The sequence below is a fragment of the Lygodium microphyllum genome, chromosome 1 (genome assembly GCF_053477565.2).
Source record: "Lygodium microphyllum isolate KBCC chromosome 1, Lygodium_microphyllum_v1.1.10, whole genome shotgun sequence".
In the NCBI taxonomy this organism is placed as follows: domain Eukaryota; kingdom Viridiplantae; phylum Streptophyta; class Polypodiopsida; order Schizaeales; family Lygodiaceae; genus Lygodium; species Lygodium microphyllum.
Genome location: NC_141135.1, coordinates 184,212,328 through 184,230,195, shown reverse-complemented (window position 1 = coordinate 184,230,195; position 17,868 = coordinate 184,212,328).

Sequence of the window (17,868 nt, the reverse complement as noted above, 5' to 3'; positions counted from 1 at the left end):
TCGAGATCCCATCTCAAGTCACATCGGCCTCTTGTGTGAGATTCGGAGGCAAGGGATTTACAACTAGAGCCTCCCTTGGCACCCAAGCGTCCTCTCGCTCCAAGCAGCACCCATGGAGAGACCTCTCGTGGTGAGTTAGGTCCATATACTTGGTGTGGCTAACAACCCCCTTGGATAGGGCCAGGCAGACAGTCGGAGGTAACTATTCTTGTCTCTCCCTCCAGGCTTCTAACCTGAAGCATTAAGTGTTTTTCCTCAAATTAGTTCCTTGAGCAAAGGAGATCAAATAATGTACCTAAGTGTACAATCACAAACATTTCGGAGGCTGTTTGTACAACCAACTGCTAAGGTGTGATTCCTTTTTCCTGGATGCTTCCAGCATTCGATCCTGTATCTTTTTTCGGGATGCTCCCAGCATCCAATCCTGGATCGTTCGAGACTTGACGAGATCCCAATAGTCTCAAACAAGATCATGCAAGCAAATGTTCTTGGTAGGTTAACTTATTTTAACTTGCTCTTCCCCTTGGGTTTTACCTTATGGTATCTTAATCTTAACCCAAAGCATTAACTGGTCAACCAAGGCAACGGACATGACTTATCCGTAACCCAACCAAGGGTCTTTTATTCTTCCAGTCTAACCAAGTTCAATTAACACACTTGGCAATGCAAGATTCTTCATCTAGGCCTTCAGGATACAGTCTAGATGCATGCGTCCCTTCCATCTCTCTTAGTGTGGTACTATGCAGAGTTTTCCAATCATCCTTACCCATCATGCACATGGTGCATTTAGTATATTTGTACGTCCTAAACGACCTTTAACTCTCTTCATACCCGGCAATGAATACTTATTCCTAATGCACCGGATCTCATATGACTTGCGTATATGAAAGTCTAGGTTTCTATCCATCGGTGCAATTGCATCTTACGAATGAAAACTAGCATTTCATGTGTTTCTTTTAATCATGATTGCGAAACATGAATTCTAAATGACTATTCATGCACTGAATTGGTTTAAAAACTATTATTTTATGTGAAATAATGCAAAAACCTTATCATTCTATGTGTGTAAAAGCTATCATTCCGTGCATATAAACTTATGCGAACTCCATACTCTACCATTTCATGCATGCAACCCATCACTTGGAGTAAACACAAAAACCTAAGGCTCATTCTTGTTCCATGCATGTAACTACCCCTTTTATTTCTTCTTCTCGAAATAATTCAAAATATGCTTAACCAATATTAGTTATAAAGCCTAGACTATTCAAAAGAACCTGGGTTTGATTCGTGATCGTAGGGGCATTTGTTGCATTGGTTGATCCGTTCGCCTCTCCCGCATTACCGGTACCAATGGTAGCTTTGGCACTTACACTTCCCGCGACTCTCTTTTTGGGAGCCATTTGCCATGCGGAGTTTGGATAGTCCTGACCTTAACGACTTCAAGTTGACAGGCTTGGGAAAGGAAAGGTCGTGAGAAGGGGTCCCTTCGCCGATGAGGGGGTGGCTTGAGAGTGGCTACTCGAACATGGCTCTCGACAATTTCTCCACTTTCCTCTTCTTGTTCTTCTACTCTTCTTCTCCTTCTCCTACTCTCTCTCTCCCTCTTCTCCCTCTTCTTCACTTCTTCTTCTCCTTCTCTCTCTCCTTCTCCTTCTCTTCTTCTCTCTCTCTCTTCTTCCTCTTCTTCTTCTTTTCCTCTTCTTCTCCTTCTCTCTCTCCCTGTCCTCTCAACACCATATTGGGGAATATGGGAATTTCTCATAAGTTTTGGACACGTGGTCAAATCTTTGGATTTGTCATAAGTTGAACACTATAACTCCAAATCAAGCGCTCTATAGCTCAATAAACTTCATTTTTCAAGCGCTTTCCAATGATAGGTCACATTATATGGTTTTTGAGAAACTTATGGGCATATTATCCGGGTGCCACCTTTTTAGTATTCAAAAAATGGGAATTGAGAGATTCCCAAACTCACTAATATTGTGTTTCTCCTCCTCTCTTTCTCTCTCTCTCTCTCTCCTTCCTCCTCTTCTTCCTCTTCTTCTTCCTTTTCTTCTTCTTCTTCTTCTTCTCCTTCTCTCTTCTCTCCTTCTTCCTCTCCTTCTTCTTCTTCCCTTCTTCTTCTCCTTCTCTCTTCTCATCACTGATCATGGGGGGGGGGGGGGGGGGAGAGGGCGCAGCTGCCAACCGTACGAGGAGGGGGGGAAGTCTTGTGACGAAAGCCCTAGGGGGGTGCAGCTGCTAGCCGATCAAGGAGGGGGGAAGTCTTTTGATGGAGCCCAGGGGGCCACTGCTGTCGCACGGAGGGGGGGGGAAGGACCAGGGCTAGAGGGGGGCGCTGTGTGCAGACGAGGGAGGGGAATGCTCTGTACCTCGACGAGGGGGGAGGCTTCTATGGACGGCCTAGGAGGGGCTGCTGCAAGCTACAACAGAGAGGGGGGCAAGGTGACGAGAAGCAGGGAGGGGGGGCGCTATGTGTACTAGGGACGGGGGGAGGGCTATGCTTTATAGGAGGGGGAGGAGGGTGGCATGGCCGCCACCCCTCCCGCCTAGGGGGCTGCATGCCCCCCTACTACTCCACTTCACTCCCTCACTCACTCTCTCTCCCCGATGTACTGTCGGTGGGGAGAGAGAGAGGGATAAAAAAATTGAACTGAGGTTAATAATTTTTTAAAAAAATTAAGGGGCAGGGAGTTCCTATGGGGGGAGGCACAGGGGGGGAGAACGGGAATATTACATCCTCTCCCCCTTAGAGGAATCAAGATGTCCTCATCTTGAGAGGACCTAGGGGTATTGTTGGTTGAGAGTATCTTCATCCATCCAGGTGGCATCCTCTTCGGGATAATCTTTCCACCGGATGAGGTATTATCTCAAGGTCCTTGACCTCAAATGCCTTTCCCTAACATCAAGGATTCTATCAGACCGTAGCTCAAGGACTCCTTGGCTAGGCATTACAATTTGTTGGTCATCAAGTTCATGATTCGGATTAGGCAGATACTTTTTCAACAGGCTAACATGGAATACATTATGAATCTTTAGGGTTGCGAGCAGCTGTAGTTTGTAAGCATTAGGTCCTAGGTACTTAGTGATCTTATAAGGTCCACAATACCTCGGACTTAGCTCCTTGTACTCTCCCAAGGACAGTGAAATCTTTTTAGGGCGTACGCGGATGAAGACTATATCTCTTTCGACGAAGGATCTGTCTTGCCATTTCAAGTCAGTGTAAGCCTTCTGTCTATCCTTGGCAGCTTGAATGTCTTGTCTTATTGACTTTCTTTGATCATCCATGTCTTCCAGCATCTACCTTGAGGCTTCTACCCTCAAAGTTGGATCCGAGAAGCTCAAAGGGGTACGAAAATCGTGCCCATACAATGCTTGAAAAGGGGTCATCTGAATACTCTGTTGGTAAGAAGCATTGTAGGCAAACTCAACCAGTGGTAAGTATTGAATCCACTTTTTGGGTTCGCGACAGCAGTATGCCCTAAGCATATCCTCAATGACTTGATTGACTCGTTTTGTTTAACCATCAGTTTGGGGATGGTAAGCTGTACTGAAATAGAGTTGAGTTCCAATAGCCTCAAAGATAACCCTCCAGAAGTGTGATGTGAAGAGAGAGTCACAATCACTAATGATTCTTCTGGGTAACCGATGCAATTTGAATATTTCCTTGATGAATAATCTTGCGATGTCTGAAGCTTTATAGTTTGTCTTGACAGGGATGAGATGTGCGACCTTGGTGAGCATATCCACTACAACCATAATAGAGTTATATCCTCCCTAAACTTGGGGTAGGCCAACAATGAAGTCCATACTAATGAACTCCCATTTCATTTGTGGAATGTCAAGTGGTTGCAATTTCCCAGGCATTTGGGCATGTTCTGCCTTAATGCATTGACAAGACAAGCATTCCGTGACATATTTGAGGACGTCACCTTTGAGCCTTTCCCAATAATAGCTCTTTCTGATTGCATTAAGGGTCTTGGCATAACTAGGATGTCCTGAGAAAGGGGAGTCATGGGCTTCCCACAGTATCTTCTGCTTGAGAGTTTGGCTTGTAGGGATACATAATCTTGTCCTAAAGTAGACAAGTCCACTACTGACAGAGAATTTTCGATACTTCGTCTGTAGCTTCGGGTCTTGATCCTTGATGGGGATCTCCCTTAGCATTTTTTGATAGACTGGGTCATGATATGCCTCTTCTTTAGCTAGCTCAAGAATCGGGTTGTTTGGCATTGATACCTTTGTGGCTAGCGACCTTGCTATTGATGGATCTTGCAAAATAAGAGAGTTTAGAAACGCCTTGCAACTGAGTGCATCGGCAACTACATTCTCTTTTCCAGGCCTATATTTGATTTCAAAATCATATTCTTCCAGCACTTCGATCCATCGACGTTGCCTCATATTGAGCTCACTCTGGGTGAAGATCCATTTAAGACTCTTGTGGTCTGTCACACTAAGGAAAATTTGTTACCTAGCAAGTAATGTCTCCAAAGTTTGACAGCATGGATGATAGCCAACAGCTCCAGGTCGTGGGTGGCATAATTCCTTTCATGGCTCTTCAATTTCCTTGAAGAATATGCTACGGGATGACCTTCTTGCATAAGTACACATCCTAAAGTAAGTACGCTAGCATCAGTTACCACTTCAACTAAGATCAGGAAGTTTCAGGATGGGTACTGATACTAAGCTTTGCTTTAGTTTGTCAAAGCTAGTCTGTTAGGCAGGAGACCATACAATTGCTGCTTTCTTCTTTAGTAGATGAGTCAGAGGTGTTGCAATCAAAGCATAATCTTTGATGAAAATCTTGTACCATCCTGTCAACCCAAGAAAACTATGTATTTCTTTGACAGAAGTTGGTGTTGGCCATTCCAGAACGTCTTTGACCATAGCTGGATCCATTGAAATCCCTTCTGCTGATACAATGAATCCCAGATATTCAATCTGTCGCTTCTTCTTCTTCTTGGCATAAAGCTTGTGTGCTCTCATTGTTTCAAGAACAATGCGAAGCTAGGTTTCATGATCTTTTTCCTGTCTAGAGTAGACTAGGGTATCGTCAAAGAAGACGAGTACGAAGTCATCAAGATAGGGCCTAAAGATATCCTGCATTAACCTGTTGAAGGTAGCAAGAGCATTCGTTAGCTCAAATGATATCACTAGGAATTCAAAGTGTCCATACCTTATGCTGAATGTAGTCTTTGGGATATATTCTTCCTTGATCCTTATCTGATAATATCCAAATCTGAGATCTATCTTAGAGAATATCTTCACTCCTTGAAGGCGGTTAAGTAATTCATATATTCTTGGAATGGGGCATTTATTTTTGATGGTTGATTGATTCAACCCTATGTAGTCAATGCATAGACGATGGAGCTCCCCATGGTGAACTGCTAGGACAAATATAGCCTTGGTCTAACAGTTTCTCGAGTTTCTCTTTTAGTTCGATAGCTTTCGGAATGGACATCTTATATGGCCTCTTTGCGACTGGTACAGCTCCTGGCACAAGTTTGATTTTGTGATCGACTTCCCTTTGAGGAGGAAGTTTTGTCAGTTCTTCAGGAAATACGTCTGCGTATTCCTTTAACCATGAAGGTTCTTCCCTAGATTCCTAATTTTGATCTAGCTTATTCAGCTTAATCAGGTAGACAGGTAGGCCCTTTCTAACACCTTTTATTATCTGCGTTGCTTTTGCCAACTGTATCTTTGGCTTACCAGCCTCACCTTGAGTTGTGACTAGTTCCCCTTCAGAATTTCGAAAGGAGACTTGGCCCTTCCCACAGTGGATGTGGGCATCATTGGGTATTAGCCAATCCATTCCAAGTAAACATTCGTGGACACCTAGTTCATTACCCTAAATCTCACTGAAGTTGGCTTCCCACCCAGTAGGAATTTCACCTTAGCAGTTTTCCTAGTACAAGTGACCTCACGACCATTTGCTAATTCCACAAGTAAAGTAGGTGCATCTATTGTGGCTATCCCTAATCTTTTTGCACAGATTGGTGAAATGAAGGAATGTGTACTGCCACAGTCAATCAGGTTTTGAAGCTTTTACCTTGATAATATGATGGAGTTTGTATCACTGAAAATCGGTGATTCGGACCCTTCTTGTGAAGAGCGGTGTGAACCATTGCCCTCTCAATGTCAACATCCATGGATGGATCCTCTTCATCATCTAGCTCTTTATTGGAAACACTGGAGGTTCTCCCTCTGACCATGACAGTGGTTCCTTGGCCATGAGTGACTTTATTTTGAGATTGCAGCCATAGAAGCCAAAGATGAAGACATTTATGAAGCAGAAGCTAAAGAAGCCATAATGGTGGGGACTTCTCAATCTAAAGTGCAGCCCATGTGTAAGAAAGAGACTCTTCTTCACAACATACAAGAAGAAAGTGTAGCTCACTTTATTCCTAGTAGTCACTATTCCCGTACCCATTGGTCAAGGGCGACTATTGAAACTGTTGTTAAAATCGATGAAAAAGAAACTCCAAGCATTGCCCTTATAGACCATGGTTCAGAAATTAATGTTATGTCAAGAAGTCTCTATGAGAATGGTGGATGGCCCATTGATGTGGACCCAGGATGGCACATGAAGGCAGCCAATAACTCTTCTGGCGATCTTTATGCAGCATGTCCTTATGTACAAGTTACTATTGGTAATGTAAAAGATGAATTTCATTTCTTTGTTCAAGATTCCTGCAGTTATCCTATCATTGTTGGACAACCATTTATTTCTGAGTCTCGTTTAGAGACAAAGGCTCTTGATGATGGTTCATCATATGCTCGGATAAGAAGCAAGGATAATGATAAAGCTGTTCAATTCCTAACTATCTGTGTTAATCACCATCGGAATAGAGATCGATTGAGAGATCATCCTGTTCCTCCCAATGCCCGAGAATTTAAGGGTTTTCGGGTAGCGCTGCTATAAGTGGAGGCTATGGCAGTGCATCATGTCACAAAAAATTACCTCCACATATGAAGCAGGCAAGGCCAAAAGCTGATTTGCAGGTTTTTTCAGCCAATGGTGTGGGCTGTTATAAACAGTTTTCAGCCATGAACAGGGCTAAAAGAAAGTACTTGAGTCATATGGAGCAAGAGCTGAAGAAAATTGATGTTTTACCTAAAGATGAAGAAATTTCAGGACTATTTTATGGGCTGAATTATAATGATACAATGGCTGAAATTTATACAGCCATTCATGCAGAAAATCAAGCTGAAAATTAGTCCATATAGGTATGTACATTGGATATGTATGACATAATTCAAGAATTTGAAGATTATGAAGCTTTTGGACAGCCAAACAAGGATGAAGTATGAGTAGAAACAAAGTGTAAAATAGTTGATAAGAAGGTCAAGCCAGTAGCTACTCCTCTACCGCCTGAAAGCAAAGGATTAGCAGAAAGGGTATCCAAACAACCAAGCCTTCGTGATCCTAAAGATATTGGTCACCAATTTACAGCAGAAAGTCTACAAAAGCTGAAAATTGGTGAAGACTCTTTTCTCTTGTCGGCTGAAAAGCAAATCTTCATGCAGATGTTAAAGAACCATGGTAAAGCCTTTTCATTTCAGCCACATGAAATTGGTTGTGTGGATCCAAGCATTGTGGCATCAATGGTAATTTTTACGGTCCCACATGTTCCTTGGAACCTTAAACCAATTCCGATTCCAAGAGCTCATTTGCCTAAGTTATTGGAACTTCTAAATGAAAAGATAAAAATGCAAATATTGGAGCCATCTTCAGCTCCATATTACAACCGATGGTTTACCGTACCTAAGAAGAATGGATCTTTACAATTCATTCAAGATTTACAACCCGTCAATAAAGTTACTATTAAAAATGTTGGATTAGGACCAATTGTGGATGAGTTTGTTGAAGCTTTTGCAGGTAGGGCAATCTATTCCATGGGTGATTTATATTCAGGCTACGATCAATTTCAACTTGCTTTGGAAAGCCGTGACATTACCACAATGAAGACGCCTCTTAGCCTAGTCTGCATGTGTACTCTACCTCAAGGGGCTACGAATTCAGTAGCTCACATGATAAATGCTATGCATAAAGTATTGAGGGACTATATTCCTCAATTGACTCTTCCTTTTCTTGATGATGTTCCAATCAACGGATGTTAAGTTCATGAGAAAAATGAAGAACTCAATGAGCTTGGATGTCGAAATTTTTTTTCTGAACATATTAATGATTGTGCTCAAATCCTGTTTAAATTAGAAGAAGTCCATCTTACTCTTTCAGGAGCTAAATCTGTTTTTGGAGTTGAAGAAGTCCTTATGGTCGGTCATATGTGTGGTCCATATGGCCGAAAGCCTTCTCCATCCAAAATAAATGCTATCAGCAAAATGCAGGAAGAATGTACAAATGTTTCAGAAGTGAGAAGATTTCTTGGCGCATGTGTCTTCTACCTTATTTGGATACCACATTTTGCCCATGTTGCTGAAAGTCTTTATCAGCTTCTAAGAAAGGGCCAAAGGTTTATATGGGAAAAATAACACACTCAGGCTATTCGGAAACTCAAGAAAATGCTAACTTCAGCCCCCACTTTAAAGAGGGCTAATTACTCTAATGGACAGCCCATTATACTCACAGTGGACACAAGTCCTATTGGAATAGGATGGGCAGTTGGTCAAGACGACCTTGAAGGAAACAAATATGTAATCCGCTTTAGAGAGATTTAAGGAGTGATAACTGCATTAAAATGTGATAGGCAGCACTTCATGGGCGCACATGTTATAGTTGAGACAGACTCCCTTCCACTCCTGGGCATGATCGCCAACAACTGTTCCACTCCTGACATTGCCATGCTAAGATGGATAGCCTATATTAAATCCTTAAATCCTGATTTGAAACATATTGCAAGTAGAGATAATCCAGTTGCTGACATGCTTTCACGTGCCAGGTATATGGATAAAGAAGAAATGATGGATGAAGAAGAATCAGAGTTTATAAATGATGCTGTTAATGCAGGTACAACAAAAACTACAGCAAGAACAACAAGTTGAGCTGTTAAAACAAATTTTACATCAGCAAGGAAGGATGAATCAACCAAAGAAGAACAATGGACAGCTAGTAAACAACATATTCAACGTTTTGTTATAGTTTGTTCACACTTTAAAGAAGAATATTATGCAGATGATTGGCTAGAAATTGGCCAATTTTTGAGCACTATGACAAAGAAGGAAGATTGGACTAATGAAGAGTTCAAGAGAATTAAGAGAAAAGCCTATGGTTTTTTTCTTAAAGATGGATACCTCTGGAGGCATGCAAAAAAGAGGAGACACTTCCGCTCGAGTAGACTCGGGAAGACCTAGATCGCAAACCCTATGACATTCCTTGTGAGTGCCAGACGGAGCCTTCTAGACCCTCCTCCCGATAGGTTGCTAAGACGTGTCCCACAAGCGAATGAGCGGACACGTTAAAGTTGGTATCAGAGCAAACCAATGGGATCTAAGATTACAAGGAAACTTAAGGGAGGAAAATAAAGGGAATAAGGGGATAGTCAGGGGAAGATGAGTGGAATAAAGCAGTGTTTTCTGTTGAAAATATTTCTTTACTCACTTATGGATGTTGGGTTGCGGAATCACGAAGCATGGAGCAAGTTCTTGGTGTTCCATGTCATGTTTATGATTGCAATATGTGCTTTGGATTATTGTCAGAGGCTAGGCATGTTGAATATTCTAGACCGCATCTATAATCCTTCACCCCTGTATGTGGAGTGAAGATAGACGGAGATCCAGGAATATACTACATAGCAGCCCACTGACTGACGTACCTTGAGACCAACTTGAAGAGAATCAAGTGGATGGGGGATTTAAAGATCGTGAAGCTGTTCATCTTTGTCGAAGCTCACGCAAACGCAACTTTGCATGTTAGCAGTCGGCAAGTCAAGCAGAACAAGTATGTCTATGAAGAAGTGACCTAGGTGATCTCTGCCGATAGGATCAAAGTGTTAGGGCACTATGAGCAGAACGGGTATCAAAGGAAGGGATACCCCAAGCTTCCTATGACTTATTGTTTCTTGAAAATCCATGACCCCACTCCATATTATTATTCCATCCCTGTAGCCGATTATAACACAATCCTATTTTCCCCAAGCTGATGTATCAATTAGCTTGTCCTACTTATCCTAAATAAATGTACTCAAGGGTTATGTCCTCATGAATGAATAAGACTTTTTACTATTGTCTATCTTGATCATAATGGTTAGCTAAGGTGTTAAGTGATTAAATCACTTTGCTAAAAGCTATGCTAGTCGTATTAACGTAATATGGGGAACGTTTGATAAGATGTTAACATAAAGAATCTTATTGTCTAGACGTAACCCCAAGCACAGGTTCCAAGTCCGACTCCTGCACTAAGTATAGCTGTGATTCAAGAGAAGAAGTTCCTTCTCAAACAAATTAAGCCACCCGAGTTTGATGGTAAGGGAAGGACTGTTCAAGCCGACGCTGAGATCGCATTGAGTCCATGGAGGACTATTTTGAGGTAGCAGGAACTGCACCTGCTAACCAAGCCATGCTCACCAAACTTAAGCTTACAGGTGAAGAGAGACTTTGGTGGAAACAGTAGTGCAGAGACCAAGTGATCTTGGAGGGGACAGTCACTTGGGATAAGCTTAAGGAAGCTGTGCGAGGGAGGTATCTGCCACCTGCCTACTACACACAAAGCATGAATGAATTCTATGACTTGAAGCAGCTAGGATTATCCCTAGAAGCATACTATTCAAAGTTCGTTTCACTCCTAAAGTATGCACCCCCAGTGGATATGGCACAACAGGTGTCAAAATTCTGCATTGGGTTGAATCCACCCATAAACACTCGATTGGAATCGGTGCACCCAATGGACCTACAAGAGGCACTCATTCGAGCTACTCCAATAATACAGGAGGTGCAGACCAAACCAAGGAACAACAGGATTTGGCCTTACAGAGATCAGAATAAGGGTATGTTTAAGGCTCAGACTAAGAGAGCGCAGGGTCAGAATCAGGGCCAAAGAAAGAAAGCTAGGGCGAATGCTGTCAATAAATTTGTTCCTACACAAAGTAATGATCGCAACCCACGTTGCTTCCATTGCAACGATCACGGATACTTCAAGAGAGAATGTCCCAAGCTTAGTAGAGGACATCGCCAAGGGCAATTCCATGTTCTTTGATTGCCTCCAATCGAATCCCTTGAGTTTTCAGCTTCTCTTCATCTTGTAAATACACATGAAGTACTTGCAAAAAAGCATGTACAGATTCTTCAGTTTCCTCACTAACATATTGTCTTTTTCGTTTAATTACATCAATTATTACATCATGAAATCCTCGTTTTGCAATATCGAGAATTTCACCTAATGTAAATTCAATTCTACTTCCAAGAATCCTTTCTTCTAGGATCCGTTTAAGATCCGTTGTGGTCTCTATGTCAGACTGCAACTTGTAACTGGGATGTTTACTTTTTCTTTTTCCTTCTGTCTTCTTTGCTTGAGGGGCATCTCCCATGTCAAATTCTGGTGGCGGTGGATTTTCAGCAGCCTTTTGTTGGTCCGGTTTACTTCTTGTTATGCGTTTAGTCGGTCCTGAAGAAGAAGGACCAGCAACATCTTCTTCTTTTCTTCTCTTTTCTTCTACCATGGCTTCTTGATTATTAATTTCAGCTAACCGAGCAAAAGCTGAAAATGAATCTACAGGCTCGGACAAACCGGTTCTCCCTCGAATACATTGATTGGCAGTGGGAATAAATCATCTTTAGTTGCCTTGCCTTGCTCCATGCATTCCAAGGCCTGCGTCCACACTTTAGATTTTGCATTAGTTTTACATGCTTTAACAATTTCATTAGTTGGCTCAATTTGCAGCCCATAAGTTGCAGCATCAACAGCTGCATAGGCCGTTCTTGTTGCCAAATCCTCCAATATTTTCTTCATGCCACCGTTGCCGAAGTTTGGCTCAAGAGGAAGCCTGGTTTCGGTTGCATGAATTTTACCATCCTTCCAAAAGACTAATTTTTGTGCTTCAGCTTCACGGAATGCACTGCACTCCCTCTTGTCATGCTGAAGGCTATCACACCAAATGCAGCGTCTTTTGAAGCCTTCTCGTGCAGGCCTTTGGGCAGTTGACCGACCCCTTTCTTCTACTTTTACATCAAGCCTTTCTACTTTAGAATTAATTTCCATTAGATTAAGATGGAGATCCTGCATGCTTTTAATTAGCTCGTCCATGACATCCTTCTTTGGTGAAGGAACATCAGAATTTCTTGGTTGCTCGGCCATAGAGATAGGAGGTCGAGAAATTGGGACAGGCTCCTTCATGGATTCAGTTGTTGCAGGGGTTGATCCCCATCTTAGGCATAATCGCTCTCTTCGAACAATCATATTAACTGCTTCAGTGACATCACTCCAAGTAGTCTTCAATCTCGACTTAGAGTCAGGGTCTTCAAGTCGGTCAGTTAATTTCTCCTGAAGAGAAGAATCTGCAGCCTTTAAAAATAATTCAATCTTTTGACTTTCCATACCTTGTTGGTCATCATCAGGATCTAGTTGGGCAAATTTGCTTTCAAATTCTCGATGAAGAGCAGTAGGGGTTAGACCCTTATTGGGCCTTTTGACCCATTCGGTGAAGACTTTCTTTGTCATAAGGCCAAAATCTTCAAGAAAAAATTCTTCTCGAAGAGCCTTCTTGAACACAGTCCATCCTGCATCTTTTTGGAAAAGACCATGAATTCGGTCCTGGAGACCATGCACAGCCAAGCGGGCAAAATAACGGCTCCAAGCATGTTGAGGAACTCCAAAGAAGACCATCTTGTCAGTGTAGAGGCGGATAAAAGAGGACACATTTTGCCCATTAAATTGCTTGAGCTCTTGTCCAACTACTTCTAAGGCTTTAATGGCAGCAGCATCAATCCGCTCTTCTTCTTGTCTCTGTTGTTGTTGCAATTGCAATTGCTGCTGAAATTGCAGCTGTTGTTGTTGGCTTTCTTGCGTTAGACGAATCAACTGTTGCAAGGCATCTCCTCCTGAACTTGATGATTCTCCCATTGGACTTCTTCTTTGGCAGCGGACCTTCACGTCGGGTTCACCATTATCGTCGCGTTAAGGGTTGAAGGTCTACCACCGGGGCTTTAGTGCAGAAGAGGAGTTTAGGATTCAAGGTTCAGGAAGGGGAAGTAGATTGGGGTTTAATAAGATCTAGGATTTAGAAATGATTTAGGTATGGAAGAAGAGTTCAAGCTTTTTCACTATGTACTTAGCATACATGAACGGAAGAAATAAGTCTATCTTGATTACATCAAATGCCTTTGGATACATACATCATATCATAAATGGTATTTTTAGATTCTTAATTCAATTATGAATATCAAATGCAAGATCTAATGGCATTTATTTCAAGTGCATAGATGGATTTCAACCCTTTGGAACATGTATTTTGTTGATAGATTCAAATGCATTCAAGACTTGGACCAAAGATACATGAAATGAATTGAAGAAGCATAATTTTAGCTTCAGCCCTGTTTTAAAATAGAAAATTCCAGCCCATAATCAAGCTCAAAATGAGCGCATAAACTCAAGAAGAAGCACTTCTGATTATTCATGAACAATGTCCTGAAGAAAAGAGGTCATTTCCTTCCATTACAACTACATAAATCCCATGTTTGCTCATAAAAATGGACCATACAGTGGGCTGCCTTGTTTATGACTGGTTATTTCAGCCCATAACAGCCCGTATACCTTCAATATCCTCACCCTTTGCTTGCCCCAAAGTCATCAAGTACTTGGGTACAAGTCGGGCTTCATTGGACCAAGAATAAGGTAGTCAAAATGATAGAAGTCGTGCATAAGAGCAGGCTGAATACTTTTCTCTCAGATTTCCCTATTTTATAGACTGTTTCAGCATGCATTTTCATTGGACCAAAGGGGCAGAGAAGTGGAGTTCTCACCATGTTTACATCTTCAGTAGTTGGGCCTGTTGATCTTCAGTTTGCATGCTCCAAATCATGCACCATAGCTCCAGCTCTCTCCAGTTTGCTTCAGACTGTGCAGCCCGCTTTTTGCGTCGAAAAATGCGGGCTGCTTCCTTCTCAGCCCCTGGTCACTTTTTGACCTACCCAAGTCACTTGCTGGTCACTTAAGTCTATTACTCCAGGTCCCATGTGGACCTAGTGGACTTTTGGCAACTTTTGGCAACTTTTGGCATTCTTCTTGGGTTCTGACCATATTTTTGCACCTGAATCAATGTGATTTATCCTGCAGACTGACAATTACTTCCAGTTGACCAAGTTGAAGGTTCCCATAGACTTATTTTTCATAAATATACATGGTATAACTGAAAATTATATGCTAAATACAAAAGAACTTGTGTAACTAAGGTGGTTATTGGACAACAATGTCTGAATTTTGTATGCAAATTCCTCATATAACTTCCAGTGAAGCTCTTCTGTGTTCATAAGAATCCCATGATTTATATTATGAGCAGTAAACTTTTTGACAACATCGGCCTCTTGTGCGGGATCCGGAGGCAAGGGATTTACAGCCAGAGCCTCCCTTGGCACCCAAGCGTCCTCCCACTCCAAGCAGCACTCACGGAGAGACCTCTCGCGGTGGGTTAGGTCCATATACCCAGTGCGGCTAACAAACCCCTTGGATAGGGCTAGGCAGATGGTCGAAGGTAATTGTTCCTAGCTCTCCCTCCAGGCTTCCAACCTGAAGCATTAAGTGTTTTTCCTTGAATTAGTTCCTTGAGCAAAGGAGATCAAATAATGTGCTTAAGTGTACAATCACAAACATTTCGAAGGCCGTTTGTACAACCAACTACTAAGGTGTGATTCCTTTTTCTCAGATGCTCCCAGCATCCGATCCTGAATCTTTTTCCCGGATGCTCCCAGCATCCAATCCTGGATCATTCGCGACTTGGCGAGATACCAATAGTCTCAAACAAGATCATGCAAGCAAATGTTCTTAGTAGGTTAACTTATTTTGACTTGCTCTTCCCCTTAGGTTTTACCTTATGGTATCTTATTAACCCTAACCCAAAGCATTAACTGGTCAACCAAGGCAACGGACATGCCTTATCCGCAACCCAACCAAGGGTCTTTTCTTCTTCCAGTCTAACCAAGTTCAGTTAACACACTTGGCAACACAAGATTGTTCATCTAGGCCTTTAGGATACAGTCTAGATGCATGCGTCCCTTCCATCTCTCTTAGTGTGGTACTATGCAGAGTTTTCCAATCATCCTTACCCATCATGCACATGGTGCATTTAGTATATTTGTACATCCTAAACGACCTTTAACTCTCTTCATACCCGACAACGAATACTTATTCCTAATGCACCGGATCGCATGTGAATTGCGCATATGAAAGTCTAGGTTTCTATTCATTGGTGCAATTGCATCTTACGAACGGAAACTAACATTTCATGTGTTTCTTTTAATAATTATTGCGAAGCATGAATTCTAAATGACTATTCATGCACTGAACTGGTTTAAAAACTATTATTTTATGTGAAATAATGCAAAAACATTATCATTCCATGTGTGTAAAAGCTATCATTCCGTGCATATAAACTTATGCGAACTCAATACTCTACCATTTCATGCATGCAACCCACCACTTGGAGTAAACACAAAAACCTAAGGCTCGTTCTTGTTCCATGCATGTAACTACCCCTTTTATTTCTTCTTCTCAAAATAATTCAAAATATGCTTAACCAATATTAGTTATAAAGCCTAGACTATTCAAAAGAACCTGGGTTTGATTCGTGATCGTAGGGGCATTTGTTGCGTTGGTTGATCCGTTCGCCTCTCCCGCATTACCGGTACCAATGGTAGCTTTGGCACTTACACTTCCTGCGACTCTATTTTTGGGAGCCATTTGCCATGTGGAATTTGGATAGTCCTGACCTTAACAGCTTCAAGTTGACAGGCTTGGGAAAGGAAAGGTCATGAGAAGGGGTCCTTCGCTGATGAGGGGGTGGCTTGAGAGTGGCTCCTCGAACACGACTCTCGACACCTTCTCCACTTTCCTCTTCTTTTTCTTCTACTCTTCCTCTCCTTCTCCTACTCTCTCTCTCCCTCTTCTCCCTCTTCTTCACTTCTTCTTCTCCGTCTCTCTCTCCTCCTCTTCTTCTCTCTCTCTCTTCTTCCTCTTCTTCTTCTTTTTCTCTTCTTCTCATTCTCTCTCTCCCTCTCCTTCTCTCCTTCTCTCTCTCTCTTCTTCCTCTTCTTCTTCTTCTTCTTCTTCCTCTTCTTCCTCTTCTTCTCTTCTTCTTCTCCTTCTCTCTTCTCTCCTTCCTCTCCTTCTTCTTCTTCCCTTCTTCTTCTTCTCCTTCTCTCTTCTCACTAATCAGGGGGGGGAGGGGGGGGGGGGGGGGCGAACGAGGAGGGGGGGAAGTCTTGTGACGGAAGCCCCAGGGGGACGCAACTGCTGGCCGATCGAGGAGGGGGGAAGTCTTCTGATGGGAGCCGAGAGGGCCGCTGTTGTCGCACGAAGGGGGGGGAAGGACCTGCCTGCAGACGAGCTGGAGGGGGGTGCTGTGTGCAGACGAGGGAGGGGGACACTCTGTACCTCGAGGGGGGGAGGCTTCTGTCGACGGCCTAGGAGGGGCTGCTGCAGGCTGCAACTGAGGGGGGGGGAGGTGACGAAGCAGGGAGGGGGGGCGCTGTGTGTACCAGGGAAGGGGGAGGGCTACGCTTTATAGGAGGGGGAGGAGGGTGGCATGGCCGCCACCCCTCCCGCCTGGGGGGCTGCATGCCCCCCCTACTACTTCACTTCACTCCCTCTCTCTCTCTCCCCGACGTACTGTCGGCGGGGAGAGAGAGAGGGATAAAAAAATTTGAACTAAGGTTAATAATTAAAAAAAAAGGGGGGGGGGGCACGGGAATATTACAATTGTGAAAAGTTACTGAAACAATTTACCAATGTTTTGAAAGTTTTTAGAATTTTGCTTAGTTGATAATGTTCATAGCAAATTCGAAAATCATTAAAATTCCTTACTTTCATGGAAATTGACCTAAAAATGGTTGAACAAGAATCAAGAAAAAGTAAAAAATTTTAAAAGACAATCATATTTATTTTTTAAATATATTTTTAGATTACTTGCATATGCTAAAATGATCGAAATTAAGTGAAAACAATTAATTAAAAGGAAAAAACCCCTTATTTTCAATGAAAAATCTTTGAAAAATGATTTTTCCAATCCAAAAATAGCTAAAAAATTTTGGGAAAATTTGAAAAAATTTATTGGACTCTGTGATGCACTTTTAATCCATATTGCTAATTTAAACTTGCACATGAGGGAGCCTGGTGCTATTTTACAAAAAATTGGAGCTACCTTTACATTTTAAAATGCACCTTTGCCTTTGTCTCAAATTTTAAGGTTGCTTTTGGTTTTTTGGCCTTTTCTCCTCTTATCCTTCTGTTGGGCCACTTTTTTTTGCTTTGCTCTGCATTTTGAAATTGTCTCAAATTTTCTTTGCTTCCTTTTTCTCTATCTTATACAAAGATTAACATTACCCCCTCCTAGTCGAGTGCTAGTTCCATGGAACTTGCAGGACTTTGTCAATGAAGACTAGGATGATTGAAGGGTGGCCATGTGAGCCAATGATGGGTCTTTTGTGAGGATTGGACATGGGAGAGAAGCATGCCAAAACTGTTGAGGTTGGAGACTAAGGGTATATTGAATGGGTGACGGGGGGCCTTTGAAGTCGATGGCTAGGCACAGGTTGTTAGCTTCACCTGAAAAAGAAAAGAGAGTGCACTACCTAGGGGTGTGCCTATCTCATCGTGTAGTGCATTGCGTCCATGCGAGTGAAGCTGGGAGTCAGGTTGAGCCTAGAGTGTTGTCCCACACTTGCGGACCTAGTTCCTATCTAGGCAAAGTATAGTGTTTGGGT